The following is a 15,243-nucleotide window of genomic DNA, read 5'->3' as shown; positions in this document are numbered from 1 at the left end:
TAATGATGGATAGAATGCCTGCATATAGGGTGTAGGTAGAAACCCGGCCTTCGGACTAAAGTGTTGAGGGAGGGCGAGGTGAATATCAAGGGCGCGGATGAGGCTGAGGTGTAGGAGGACCTGGTAGAGATCAAGGACTGGTCATTTGTTACAAGTGTGGAGGACCAAGACACTACGCACGAGACTTCCTGAATCCAACGTGTCTATCATGCTGATATTGCACTTAGTTTGACCATGCAAGTGAAGATCTCTAGATATTGCTAGCTAAGATACATGAAAGGGGGGCACAACCTCCATAGCCGACTCAAAACCTACAGATGATGAGGGTTGAGCCTCGTGAAGAGGATCCCAAGGTAAATATTGTGTTGTGAAGTAGGATGATGACTAGGGAAGATAAGGGGAAGTAGCCTGAAGAAAGTGAATGGTCCATAAAGCTCCAAAAAACGAGGTCGAGTTTGATCTGAAGCATGCATGGGAAAAAATTATGGAAGCAAAGAAAAGCTTCATTGAGGCCTCTACCATAGGAGGTTAGGATAAGCCAGCTGAAGAGATGGACCCTTCCATGATTACTATTTTATTGGAGACCTATATGAAGCTGTTGTGTGACAACAAGGCTGTGAAAGGACTACAGGAGCTGATAAATAAGTGTGTCAGGAAAGAAAATTCTCCTGATGGACTGTGCGTAGTCAGGAATATTGGTAAGCATAAGAAAAGAGTGGGGCATGAGATGAGGCTCACTACGCAGATAGGAGAATATGAGATCGATCAAGTAATTCTGGATCTATGGTCGGACGCGAATGTTTTACCTAAACAGACATGGGAAAGGATGGGGAACCTGTGCTACAATGGTCTCTGATTCAGTTAAGTATGGCAAACCAGTAGAAAATTATCCCCATGGGAAGATTGCAGGGAGTGATAGTGGATATTGAGGGCATGAGTGCATTGGTTGACTTCAAAGTGATAGAAATTGTGGATGACAATAATCTCTACCCTGCACTCCTTGGGATCGATTGCGCCACTGACATGAATGGGGTAATCAATTTGAAGAAGCAGAAGATGATATTTGTGAAGAAATTGCTCCATGTAGTAGTGCCCCTCGACCCTACAGAGGGACCATGCTATACTGAACCCGTTCACGAATATGAAAGCGATGATGACTTGGACTATATTTATAAGATAATGGTGTGAGATGAGGATTGGGTGAATCTGGCAACAGATGGACGTAGTGCATGGGACTATGAAATCTCCTACACTTCAGATTCAGATGAGGAGTTGGAATACTGGCAGAACCGACTACATGAAGTATCTACACTGTGTTGTAATATGATGACCAAGTCACTGCACGGTGTACCTTTGGAGGTAAGGAATATGCCTTATTATGATGGTTTAAGTGACGTTGATAAATTTTTGGATACATTTGAGAGGGAAGTGCTAGAGAAGAATCGCTTCCAGGCCTTGGATTGGGCGTTGCACACTATGCCTACAAGATGGTGGGGTATGCACAAAGACAGTTTTGATGATTGGCACGTGTACAGAAAGATGATGAGATTGCAGTTTGGTCACCCACAAGTGCAGCTAACAGAGAAATATGATGGAAGCGATGATCCACGTGATCACCTGGCCAATGGACTAAGGTCTATGGAGTGGATCCTTAGCCTGAATTGGTGCATCTGTTTTGTCATACTTTGGATGTAATATCGATGAACTGGTACTTAGAAACGGAGCTCCGCCATGGCACAGAAGAATGGGACGTTTTGCAACAAGGGTTCTTGATGATGTTTAGTTTTGAGGATGGATTTGAATGTATTGACGAGGCATTGTAGGAAGTCAAGGCAACGATCTTCAGAATACCATAGGATCCCTTGGACTTAATTCAACCAGATTGGACTACCCAACTACGCCACGCGCTAGAGTGCTATAATGTGACTGTTGAGGAAGAGGATGAAGACCTGAGGAACATTAATATCCTAGAGACTGAAGGTCATCGTGAAGTTGAAGGACCTCAAATTGAGAATCCAGATATCACCACGCCGCTGAGAATAAGACAATTGAACATTGGGATAGAAGCGGAGCCAATATTTACAAAAATTGGGGATGACTAGGATGATTCAATAGTAGATAAGGTTGGTGAATTGCTATGTGAATATCAAGATTTGTTCCCTACGAAGTTGTTAGATTTGAAAGAGATAATAGGGGACCTGGAAGTCATGAAAATCACATTGAAACCAGACACGAAGCCGACTAAGAAAAGGCCTTATCGCTTCAACCCCAAGTATAAAGAGAAGGTCTGCTTAGAGTTGGATAAAATGTTTGCCACAGGTATTATTGAATGGTCGAAGAATCTGATTGGGTGATCCCAATAGTGGTTCAAGAAAAGAATCAAAAAGGATGAAATAAGGATATGTGTAGACCTCAGGAAGTTGAATGATACCTATGTACATGATCCCTTTCCGACTTCATTTACCTATGAAGTACTGGATAATGTTGGCAGTCAGGAAGCATATTCATTCATTGATGGGCTCTCTAGGTACCATCAGATCAAGATCGTACCAAAGGATAGAAGTAAGATGACTTTCACAATTGAATGGGGATGCTTTTATTATATTGTGATGCCATTTGGACTGAAGAATGCGCCGATGATCTTTTCAAATGTAGTCATTACGGCATTCAAGGACTTGATTCACAAGTTTTGGGAGGTATACTTCAATGATTGGACAGTGTTTGGGTTGGTAAAGTGCCATGTAGATAGTCTACGCTTGATGTCGGATACATGTTGGAGGTACCAGATCACGCTCAGTTTGAAGAAATTATTCTTTTGTGTCCCTTTTGGGATCTTGTTGTGTCACATGGTATGCATACAAGGCTTGATGGTAGACCTTGCTAATATCGTGGTTATAATTAATTTGGAGGCACCAAGAAGTGTGAAACATTTGTGTGCAACGTTGGGGCATACAAGATACTATAGAAAGTTCATCAAAAGCTATGCCTAGATTACCTTGCAGATGGAGAAGCTACAAAAGAAGGAGCTAGTGATGCGTGTGACAGATTTTTTGTCATTGCAGGGCATTTATATAAAATGGGCTTGGTTGAAATTCTATGACATTATGTACCTGAATTTGAATGAAACAACATCCTTGTTGAAGCTCATGGAGGAGCTGTGCGAGGAAATTATGCAGGAAAATCTATAGCACAGAAGATTTTATGTGTTGGGCTGTGGTGGTCAACACTTCATAAGGATTCCAAGGCTTATTGTAAGGAATGTGATGCATGTCAAAGGATGGACAAGCCATTGCGGGATGAATTGCCTCTGAATCCGTAGATGTCATTACAGCCGTTCAAAAAGTGGGTGATTGACTTTATAGGACCAATTCAGCCTCCAGGAAAGAAGATGGGTGCGCGGTACATCATCACTGTGACTGAATATTTGACCATATGGGTGAAGGTGCAGCCTATGAAGGACTGTAAAGGGGAAACAACAACAAAGTTCATCCTTGAGTATGTACTGACTAGATTTGGTTGCCCGAAGATTTTGATGAGCGATTACGATACGCATTTCCTTAATGAGATGATCAGTGTGCTGGCGGAGGAGTTCCAGGTTTATCATAAGAAGAGTACGCCATATCACCTGTAGGCCAATGGGACGATGGAGGCATTTAATTAGATATTGGAGAACAGATTGACGAAGGTTTACAATGCACAAATGAATGGATAGGATATGTGCATACCTGCGGTACTATGGGCTTACAAAATGATTTGCAAAAAGATGACTCGACAAATGCCTTTCAGGTTGGTTTATGGCATAGAAGCTATGATGCCAATGGAGTACATTGTACCTAGTCTGTGCATAATGACATTCATAGGTATTGCGGATCATGGAGCCCTAGAAGAAAGGATCGTGCAACTGGCAGAGTTGAAAGAGGATAGATTTTAGGCTCGATTCCATGAGCATGTTCAAAAGGAGCGTGAAAAGGCATGGCATGATCGACACATCAATTTGCACACATTTAAGGTAAATGGTTTAGTATTATTATATGATAGAAAGTTTGATAAATTTCTAGGAAAATATTGGATGCATTGGCTAGGGCCCTATGTCATCAAGGAGAATACCGATGATGGAGTAGTTCAGCTGGTGAAGTTGAATGCAGAGCCATTTCTAGGGAAGGTAAATGGCAGACGATTGAAGCCATACATTGGGGATCCAACTAGATGAATATATGATGGAGGAACAGTCTTAGCGCTCCATGCAGCTAGAAGGAAACGCGAGACTATAAACTACACTGCCCTAGTTGTAGGGTTGCGTGATTGGGGGACTGCATGGAAGGGAGGAATGTCACAGTATCAGCAGAAGCGTGAAGGGAGTTGCGCTATAGAAGGAGAAACTGCGCAAGGCACCCAGAAAGTGACCATTATGGTCATTGTTCATGAGTTGACAGTGGGAAAACAGCTAAGTGGAGCGAGGGAGAGACATTTAACTGAGAATTTAAGACCGAGATCTTTGAAAATCTACTGCCAATCTAGAATTTATGAGCAGATTTTTGGGGGAACGGTCGGATTCAAATTTGGATTCACCTATAAATTACAGATGGTCACCCAAGGAAAAACACTTTACATTCTGATAACTGATGTGTTGAGCTATCAGGCATGCATGAACCTTAAGAATTTCGAGGCTTTGGAGGCTAGTTTTGTATTTGACAAGTTGCCTAAAGCAACATGGGAGCTTATTACTAGATTCATGTCGGCGCTCGTGGAAACCGCAAGTGCTGGAGGATTGATGGCATCTGAGGGAGCTGCCCCTGAGATTGCAAGTGTAGAAGTGCCCGCAGAAGTGCCAAAATCGTAGAGGTCACCCAGGCCGAGGCCTACGCCACCCAAAGAGGGTCCCAAGACAAAGAAGGATAAGTAGAAAGCAACACAACCAGTGTACGAGTACCCAAGAAAGCACCAAAAGGAAAAGCCCACTGCGTAAGAGAAAGGAAAGGTAGTAGACTTAGAATCTGAGGAGGGCACTAAAGGTATGGATATGGGCACAGGGGACATTGACATTGAGGGTGTAGACCCTATCTCAGAGCTACCCGAGTACATCCCTCCACGCTAGGGTAAGGTGAAGGTCACAAAGGACCCAGATGAGGGGACATTTATGCTAAATACCCCATTGCTGCCACACCAGATCATGTTTGAAGGGTCGCTCTTGGCATGCATTCTTGCTCTCAAGCTAGAGGATTGGGACTTGGTAGAAAGAGCGATTCCCCCACTTGGTGACAGATTCCTTTATGACCTGTGTGTTTTATAAATATTTTGATGTCACCACGCTAGAGCCATGGAAGTGGATTCAAGGGGTGGACAATGCAGGACTGTTAAACCTACTATGGGTGCTACATTACCACCACACACCCATAACCTTGATGGTGATCAAATAGTTGCTATTCTCCATGTACACTGGATGCATGTGGTTAGGAGAACCGATACCCATCACAGATATGTTGATCCATAGGGTCACATTTTTACCACATTCAGGGTTGGATCCGGCCATGGCATTTCGCAAAAAGAGGGGCGAGCAAGACCTCACAGTGAGAATGAAGGAAAAATTCAAGGTCGCCAAGAAACCATGCGACTACTCAATTTCTAGTATAACCGACCCCACGGTAAAGGTTGCCACCCATATTTTCACTGGGAAAATAATGAGGAAGTGTCGCTCAGATGAAGTACCAACACTAGTTGTGTCATTAGAGGCTCAGTGTGTAGAGGGAGTACAATTTAATTGGGTGCACTATCTCTGTGGTGAGTTCCTTTTGAACTACAAAGAAGCGCAAGACTAAAGTAAAACCTTTCACTACTCTTGGTTACTGTTATCAATTGTGTTAGTTGCATGGGAATTACCAAAGGATAGCTAGTTTCCTCTGGTCGCATCAGATCTACTAGAATCAGCAAAGTTCACTTCGCTGTAGGCCACTAAGGATGCCGTGAGGGTCAAGGACGCTAAAATATTTTGGGTACTGATGAAGGAAAGCATCTACGCCATGATAAACAGCAAGTTGAGGTTATCCCCAACTCTCTTTGAGCAGTTGTCAGGATATGTGGAATTCAAAGTGAACTTCCATTTTTTTTCCATTCAGGCGTGGAAGGACCCCTAGAAAAAATGGTATGATCTTCCATAACTAGCAATGGATGATGCAATCGTAGTGGTCCTAGAGAGTTGGCCATCAGAGTGGCACATGACCTCATACTTGTCAGCTGGGTCTAGTAAGTCCACCGCAAAGCAGAAGAAGGAAGAGGCTCGGTTGAAGATGCAACAGTAGGCCGGTAAAAGGAAAAAGGAGGTCGAAGACAAAGCTGAAGCAGAGTGTGTTGCTAAGAATCAAGTGAAGGATGAAGAAGAAGAGGAAGAGCGTGACTCTGACAGAAGTCAAAAGTCTCCTTCATCTTAGACGGAGGAAGAAGAGCAGCAATCGAGACAGGGAGGCGCAGACCCAGAGACTACTCCATTCTGGGTTAAGTGCACTAGGGAGCAGGACAAAGTAGGGTCGCGAAAGAATTCCAAGGCCAGTAAATCATCACTTGATCCAATCACTTTGACTAAAGATTATTTGAATGATATCAGGGACATAGTGAGGGATGAAACCGAAGAACTGATGCAGCATAAGAAAGCCTTGGTTTCCATTCGTACGGGCCTGTGCGAGCTGTAGATCTAGGCCACTCAATTGCAGAGTAGTGTGGGACAACACTGCGTGACGTTAACTAGCTTGGCACCTTGGACCTCAGAAGCAACGAAGTTGGTCTGTTCCGTGGATCCCCGAGTTCTCATGCTGCCGAACGGAGCATTGGCTATAGAAGTGGAACATGACAAGGCCACCGTCAGTGCTGTCAAGAAGTTTGGGTTGAACTTGGTCATGCTGCTAAGTGAAGCCCTTCAAACCCTACAAGACTGTGTGATCGTGGAACTTCAGGCTAGAGAACAGTGTGAATTGAATGTGATCAATGAGCAGAAGTTCAACAATTACCAGGTGTTTGTAGAAAAGGCTTCCGTGATTAATCTCCTTAAGAAGATCACAAAGAAGAATGAGCACACCACAGCTTTGGTAGTTGAGGCATGTAGAGTTGTTCCAAAGCTGAATATCTCAGAAGATGCACCAGTCAACTCTAGAATTCGGATGCTCGCTATAGGAGTGCGTGATGCAAGGACAAAGCTGGCTAAGTTTTAGTTTGAGTTGAACCTTAATATCACAGAGCTCAAGTTGAGGGCCCACCCTTCGACTCCACCAAAAGTTAGAGGCAGTGCGAGACAACTGTCAAGGATGTAGTTGTTGCAGTGAAGGATTGCACTTCGCTCTTCGAGCAGTCGCTCGAAGTAGTTACCAGCCTGTAGGAAGATCCCAACGTGCAGCGACTAGAAACAAAGAGAAGGGAACTGTAGCAAAAGTATGACGAGGTCAAAGCGATAGCATGCACCGTTGCCATCATGCAGATGTTGGCGAAGCTGGAGGAAGCGAAGGCACTCAAGGAACATTTAGACGCAACACAGTGCAAGGAGGCAATACTGAAGGCCATATTAGGGCCTTGGCCAGATGAAGCCTATGTGTTCATGGCCACCGTTGAAGGAAAACTAGCTAGTCTGCAGGAAACACAGTAGAAAATAGAGGCAGATAGCGTGGGACCAACGACAAAGCAGTTGGTCGAGCAGGTTAAGTAGGCAACTATGCAATGTACCGCCAAGGTTATAGTAGTATAGGTGGAGCTGTGATGTCTTTGTGACAAGATCTCCACACTAGAAGAGTGACTCGATGGTGAGTCACCATATTTGGGTTGGGGGCCTGTTGGGAACGGGTCCCCTAGGGTCAATTTTGGGGTTAAAAGCCCATGTTTTGGGGCAGAAAGCCCAAGTTTTTTATAAGAAGTGTTCTCCACATGTTATGGTCTTGGAGTGCGAAAGTGTAAAGAGTCATAAAGGGTTTCCACTCTTTTCTTAATGTAAGTCATGTCGGCTTAGTAGATCCACCCATGGTCTGCAGACCATAAGATTGTATAAAAAGAAGTCTTAGAAGAGTCTTTTAGTAGTTCAATTCATTTATGTTTTCGAATAGTCATTGATGTAATAGGTCTGTGAGAGCTAAGAGAGAAGAGTCTTAGTGTAGGAAGGAGGCTCTACAGCTATGTGTGTAGAGGCCTAGGGTAAAAGTCCATAGCAGACCCCCGCAGCTGTGTGCACAGGGTATTTAGAGTCTCTAAAAGAGATCTGAGCATCAATAAAGAGAATTATTCTGGTATTACCTGCGTATGAGCTATTTTACTTCTGTTATGAATGCATGCGATTGTGTTATGTTGAATATTGGATTTATGATTTAATGTTGTATTGATGAGAAAATCTATGTGTCCTACTTTGTTATATGAACGCAAGTAAGAATATTTGTTTACACGAAGATAATCATAATGCATGTTGAATTTATCAACTACTTAAGCTAATCTGGATAAATACAACAATAATAGTAATTATAGAGGCGTGTAAGTGTCTGAATTGTCTATTTAGGGTATGCAAAAGATAGTCGTAGACCTTCGTAGAGGTCTAGAGGATGACTAAGGGAAGTATATCGTTAATCCCTAAAAGGCTTATTGATCCACATGAAGGAAGGCTTAGGGTATAAAGCAGAATCACTGCCATCTCAGGGTGTGGAAACTTGGTTCTTGCATCCCCCCATACTGTTTCAGGTGAGACTTCAGTCTGCACTTCGCTTATTGATGTCGAAAGAGACAGTAGTGTAGGGATTTGCTTGGCTAATTAACATTGAAGTTGGGTCAGGGCCCATCAAGCCAACAACATTATGATTTGTATTTTCCTTATGGTGTTGTGGTTGAATTTCTAAAGTGTAATTGCGTAATGATAAACTATAATTATTAAAAGAAGCTCTACATCATTACAATTAATTATTAATATTTCATAAATTTGTCCTTGTATCTATTTCTCTTCAACACTACTATATATTGAGCCAATTTTCTAAGTCTCTTTGTCTCTCTTGTGACAATCATTAGTAGCAATAATGAAAAAAAAGATATTTCATGAAATGTTGAACATTGTATAGTGGTATTTTCAACATCTCCTTGCTATTCAGAAGTTTAACAGAAATCGTCGTCACAATTCATGGCTTTGGAATTTAATTTAAAACTGTTGTCACATCTCATTTAAAGACAACATGTTTTGTGTTGTTGAAATTACGATGCATAGGACTGGAAATTGCAATGATTAGGCATCAAAATTGTGACATTTAGGCATTGAAATTACAACGTTCAAGTATCAAAATTGTAGTGTTTGGGCACAAAAATTGCAATGTCAGAGGGTTCATCAGAATTTTGGTGAACTTGAAGATTTCAAAAAAAATTAACAAGCTATGAGGATGGTCTAGGTCCATCCTTTTTTCATCCATCAATACTTAGAATATTCCTAGCTTTGACTAATTGTAGCTTTTACAACCTTATATATAACAAGTATATTGATTGGTAATGGCTTCATGATATAAAATCCCTAGATTTGTATAGATTTTCCATGTGGTTACTTCTCAATTCTAGCTAATGTCTCTTGTAAGAGAAATTGAAGCACTCGCTATTTCACCCATTCTATGAAATGAAATCAATTAATATCAGAAAAGGAAAAGAATAAAAAAGTATTCAAGAACATGAAATTGCATTGAAAGTAGGTTTTTTAGGCACCGAAAAAATCCCTTTATAGTGAGCATCCAAATGTGAACCTTCCATTAGATTTGAATATGCTAATCTAAAAAATGATGATGACTATGCAATATTTAAACAATAAGTATGACAAAGCATATAAGACTTCAAACCTTGACTAAGTATTGTGTTGTATTTTCATTTTTTCTTGATAGATTTATTGATAATTAGCTACTACTAAGTTGGGAAATCTCATTGGACAATCTTTTAATATACTTTAAAGTTTTGATCATTCAATATTTTGAGCTTTGATCAAATCATATATGATTTTCAATTTCAAACTTCCTTATGAGTTTATGTTGAATACAAATGATAAATGATAAAATATGAGATTGACTTTGATTCATTATTTCATTTAAATATTCATTGTCTATTTACATAAGTTTCATATATTTATAAGTTTATGTATATCCTAACGTCATTCATCCTTTTTTTTGAAAATATATCATCCCCGTCCTTTTCCATATAACCATATACCCTAACCCCACTAGACTAAGTTAAAGGAGATATCATTTCCCCTTATGATCTACCCATTCTTAAAATAAAGAAAATGGGAAATTTGAAAGGGAAAGTTATTACATGTTAACTTTCTTTAATTTAAAATTAAAAATATTTATTTTGTGTTATTCATTTTCTTTCATTCGAGATTATTTTGATCATAGACTTCAATTTTAATATTTTTATGTTTCGAATTTATAGATACTAAATTTAAAATAATTTATCCAACTACAAAGGGGAATGTTTGGAATGTTTAGAGTAAAACTTTAAACCAAGATTTCCACATTTATAGAACTCACATCTTTGTTATTCACTCAACAAATTGGCATGAAAATTCATTAATGCTAACCATTGTTTCTATATTTAAGTGCTAAACAAATACAAAGGCCTATGCAAAATTCTTATAATTTCCATGAACTCGTGATCCTACTATGCTTCGCTATAGAAATAGCTAATCTGAAAATAATGTGCCAAAACTACTTATAGTTCTACTAGCTTTTAGTGATCTAGATAGGTTTCACTGGATGAAGGAAATAAAAATATGTCCAAAGAACTTCTATGGATTAAAAAAGGAAGAAAAAAAAATGTCAAAATAACTTAGGTTGTTCCACCATTGAGAGGGATCTTCAGATCACTTGATTAAGAAAATGCATTTCCAGATCATGAACATGATGTATTTCATCTAATTAACTAATGAGAAGTACAACTCGACATTATACCTCATATTTATAAGCAAAAATATCCCTCACTAGAAGAGATAATGTTTTCCATTATATTCATCAATACTATTGTTGTCTTGTAGATTTTATGTTGGAGATGAGACAAATTTTCAAGCCAGTTCCTTGTAATGTCTTCAGATCTCAAAATATGCAGCTAGTTATAATGGCCCTTTACAAATGACATTATCAGTGATAGAAACATATGATTCCAACTTCACAAAGAATGGTGAATCCACGTAATGTTTACATCAAACAGTAAGAAATAAAGGAAAGGAAAAGCCAATACATTTGGCGTCATCCAACACATGTAGAAATGCAACAAAATCCCAAGGAGTTGGAACACAAAAGAGACATCCAATCTTGTAATTCTCAGCATACCAATAAAGAGTGCCCTAAGATGGAGGTATGAATAAACACCAAATAAAGAAAAAGACATCAAATAACATAAGACAATAATCTAATGAACATTACCATAATGTTACTCACTAATCTATGGAAAAATATATTTTGCATTCGCATCAACTTAAATTTCAGACATATTGAATATATGCATTGATCTGTTCAGGATAATTCAAAATAAAGGTTGGCGGAAAGAATTCCAAAAACAAGAATATGTGAAACCTAGGAATAAGAATATTATCTACATGATGGTATAACCCAATAACCTAATTACTTAAAAATTGGAAAAATATAAAAAAATATAATAAAAGATAGGACTGCAAATTTCTATATGTGTGTGTATCTGTGTGTGAGAGAGTGTGTGAAGAAATAAGGAACATTTTATAACATCGAGTAAATAAATAGATGAAAATTTTATAACATTCTCTCTTTTTGTGGTCATTTTATTCAGCGTCTTAACCTTAACCCACTCTCTGTGGAGATGATCAATTTTCCTATACTCTGATATGATATGTACATCACTCTATTCTTGATAATGAGAATGAACACACTTCTATGGAACTATTATATTTGAAGAGGGGAGAGAATATGGGAGTTGGATTTCTTATACTACATTCATTATATTGCTCGTGAAAGATGAATCAGTACAATTCTTGCAACTACGTAAATAGTTGAACCCAACACAATTAACTAATGTATTGGTTATCTTAACTTTTCTCTTAGCTCTCATTTTAGGGAATCAATAAGCACAACTCCAACAAATACTAATACTGAGTATGGTCCCAACTTTGATGTCTCTCTAAAGGTTTTCACCATCTATTATCTTGCATTGAATTATTCTTCAACCGATGCATAAGCTTTGAAACCACTTATAAGTAGTCTATGACTCCCTAAGTTGGAAAATTAATTGGGACTTGTTCTAAAAGCTCCAATGAGATATTCTCCTCCATTAAGTTGACCCCTCTAAATATCACATAGCTTTTAATATACACTTTCCTCCCTCCATTAAGAGATCATTTTCTGATTCATTAACAGGTTTTATGCACATGCAACATTCATGTGTGGGAAATTTTAAAATTAGCACTTTCCAAATCTATATTTTATTTCTCGTGTTTCAAAATGTTCAAAAATTATTTTTGAGGTTGTACAAGCACCTAATTTGTGAATATGCATCGGTGTGCAAGTCCCCAAGCAAGGGAAAGACCATTTGAAGGATGAATAACTAAAAATGTTTAAGCTCAAGTACATGTATCTATAAAGTGAGAAATTATATTAATGTCCACTTCAAGGAAACTAGATTCATTCCCAAGAAGAGATGCATTATTGTAATGATATACAAGAACAATGAATGGAGAACATGAAATTTTCGATGTTCAAGTAAATTTATCCAAAAATAAAAAAAAATTATACATATGACAAATTGAACATAATGAGAACCATTCCATGAAGAAATGCATTATTTATTTTCCAATAAAAACCTCAAGGGGAACTCTAAATGATGTTTCCCCACATTTGTGGATGGCAACCCTCAAAAACTTGTCAGATAAGGTTAGTTCACATTACACATAAAGATAAGAATAAAACACCTGGTGGAACAAAATAAGCTAAATGCCCAACAAAATTTGCGACAACCACTTGAGATAATCCTTTGGGCTATAAATGCATTATTGTGATGGTATATACTACACTGTTTAATTTTTAAGGCTAGGGTTTTGGCCGTAAAAATATGCACATGATGCCAATATTTACTATGTAGTAGATACTTGAATATACTTTTATCGCTATGTAACTTACCATAATAGGGTATAAAGGAATTTATTTCTAGCCAGGAGAATGAAGCCTGACTTAAAAAAACCTTAAATTTATTTTCTTTTAGAATTCACAAGTAGTGCTCTTGGATGATCGTGAATATGTTCCTTTGACATGAAATTCATCACATTTCTTGACAAATCCATCCTTGGTGAATGAAAGTTGTCATATTACCTAACTTTAACAATAACCTACATCTATTTTGCTTCAAGACTCAGTAGAGTGTTTCCCTTAAGATAATACTGGTTAAGGTCTTCCTTGGAAGATGAAATTCAACACATTACCTCACAAAAACTCTCACAATTTGGCCAAGTATGAACTAGAGAGGAAGAGCACTTACTGATGTTTGTTATAACATTAGTAAATGTAAATGTGAAATCTCTAGTTGCATAACCACAAAATAAGGCAATTTAGAAATCAATTTCTTTTGGCTAAGAAAAGAAATATATAATCCATAATGTTAAGTCAGCTAGCATATTATATAGGAATATTGTAGATTTTCACTTATGGTACAAAAACCTTATAGCTTCCTACTTGAGTATTTGGGCATCAGACAACCATAACTCCTTTCTCATTTAAAACAATCCCCTTTTATGAAGTAACTACAAATATTTGTTGAAGTCCTCCCATTACTCTTATTGTCACATTCTTTCTTGCTAAGCTAATTAGGTGATCTATATCAAGGCACACTACCAAAGGAGGAGGGGGGTTTCCCTTTGAATCTTGAATATGAATAATTTACCAGCACTACCCTGAGCTATTGATGATGAACAATTAGTGACAACATACTCACACTTACAAGGAAATATTCCAGAAAATGCACATATTAAAATATTATAGGGTATGTGGCCTAAAGAATATCAATATGCCACGACATAGAAAAATAGTATACTTCATAGCAGGTTGTAGGCCATCAACTTAATTGTGCATAGCATAGCCAATATTGTATAAGAATAATAGGCACCATTGTCAATCAATAACGACTTAGGTTTTGAACCATGCAAACAAAGGCACTACAAACTTTCTTCTAAGAAAATTAGGAAAATGCCTTTGGCTCAATAACATTTCATAAGGATATAGGACTGAACCATTTTGAAGTTAACATGGGCATATTTGTTAACAATACAAGTACAAAAAATGCATAGTGTTGACTTGCTTGGTATAATGATGTCATGAAAACATATAATCTATGGCTAGAATCTATGTTTCACAAGGTATATGAACACAAAAACTTTTCTATAGATATGAAGTTCCCTTTATCAAATAGTGAAATGTATCAAGGAATCATCATTCATTGGTCTAAATTTTTAGTAGCAATGTTGGAAATGGAAGAGAAACTAGAAAAAATAGTAACAATTAAAAACATGAGGTAATATTGTTGGCATTCTCACATTTCACTTTTGGTATATGTGCAATGGTTGCATGATTTATAGAAGTGTATAAGAAAACTATCTTTGGGCATGGCAGCTGTGGTTAATAGGAAAAATATAGTCTATTGGAATTAATAGAAAAATATTAGAATCATCACTTACTGAAAAAGGTCCACCCATTATCATATAGGTGAGAAAGTATAAAATGACTAGGAATTGTCAAATACATATGAAAACATTATTTGAATAAGAATTATTATTATAAGCTTCATGACTTGAAAAGTTTTGGTTTGAAATATATACACAAAGTGGCTCCTAGTTAACAGCCAGTTCATAGAAGCACAATCACCAAAGCTAATTCAAAGATGTAGTGATTTCCAAATATAATGCAAAAAATAATGAACTCATTCTTCATTACGTACAACAAAGAAAATCGTCAATGAATTCTTTCAAATTTGTACTCAAGTATAAAAATATTACATTCTAGGGAGTTCAGTGGCCCTCCCAACAATTTTAGATAACATACAGATAAATACTTGAACAAGATGGGATGATTTAACTCAACCCTAATTTATAATAATTACTTTGAGGAAACTATACCCCACAAACCAGTAAAGAATTTGATCTAGTGACTACTATATTTCCAAGAATACATTATAACACAAGTTGTGCTTTAACAGAATAAAAACTTCTTCTTCAAGTTTTCCAAACTTATGAGACCCTCACTGACATAT

Source organism: Pinus tabuliformis, chromosome X (genome assembly GCF_031772625.1).
Source record: "Pinus tabuliformis cultivar Carrire ecotype Pingquan chromosome X, CPIR1, whole genome shotgun sequence".
Taxonomy (NCBI): domain Eukaryota; kingdom Viridiplantae; phylum Streptophyta; class Pinopsida; order Pinales; family Pinaceae; genus Pinus; species Pinus tabuliformis.
The sequence above is the reverse complement of the archived record's forward strand: the minus strand, read 5'-3'. Positions refer to the sequence as shown.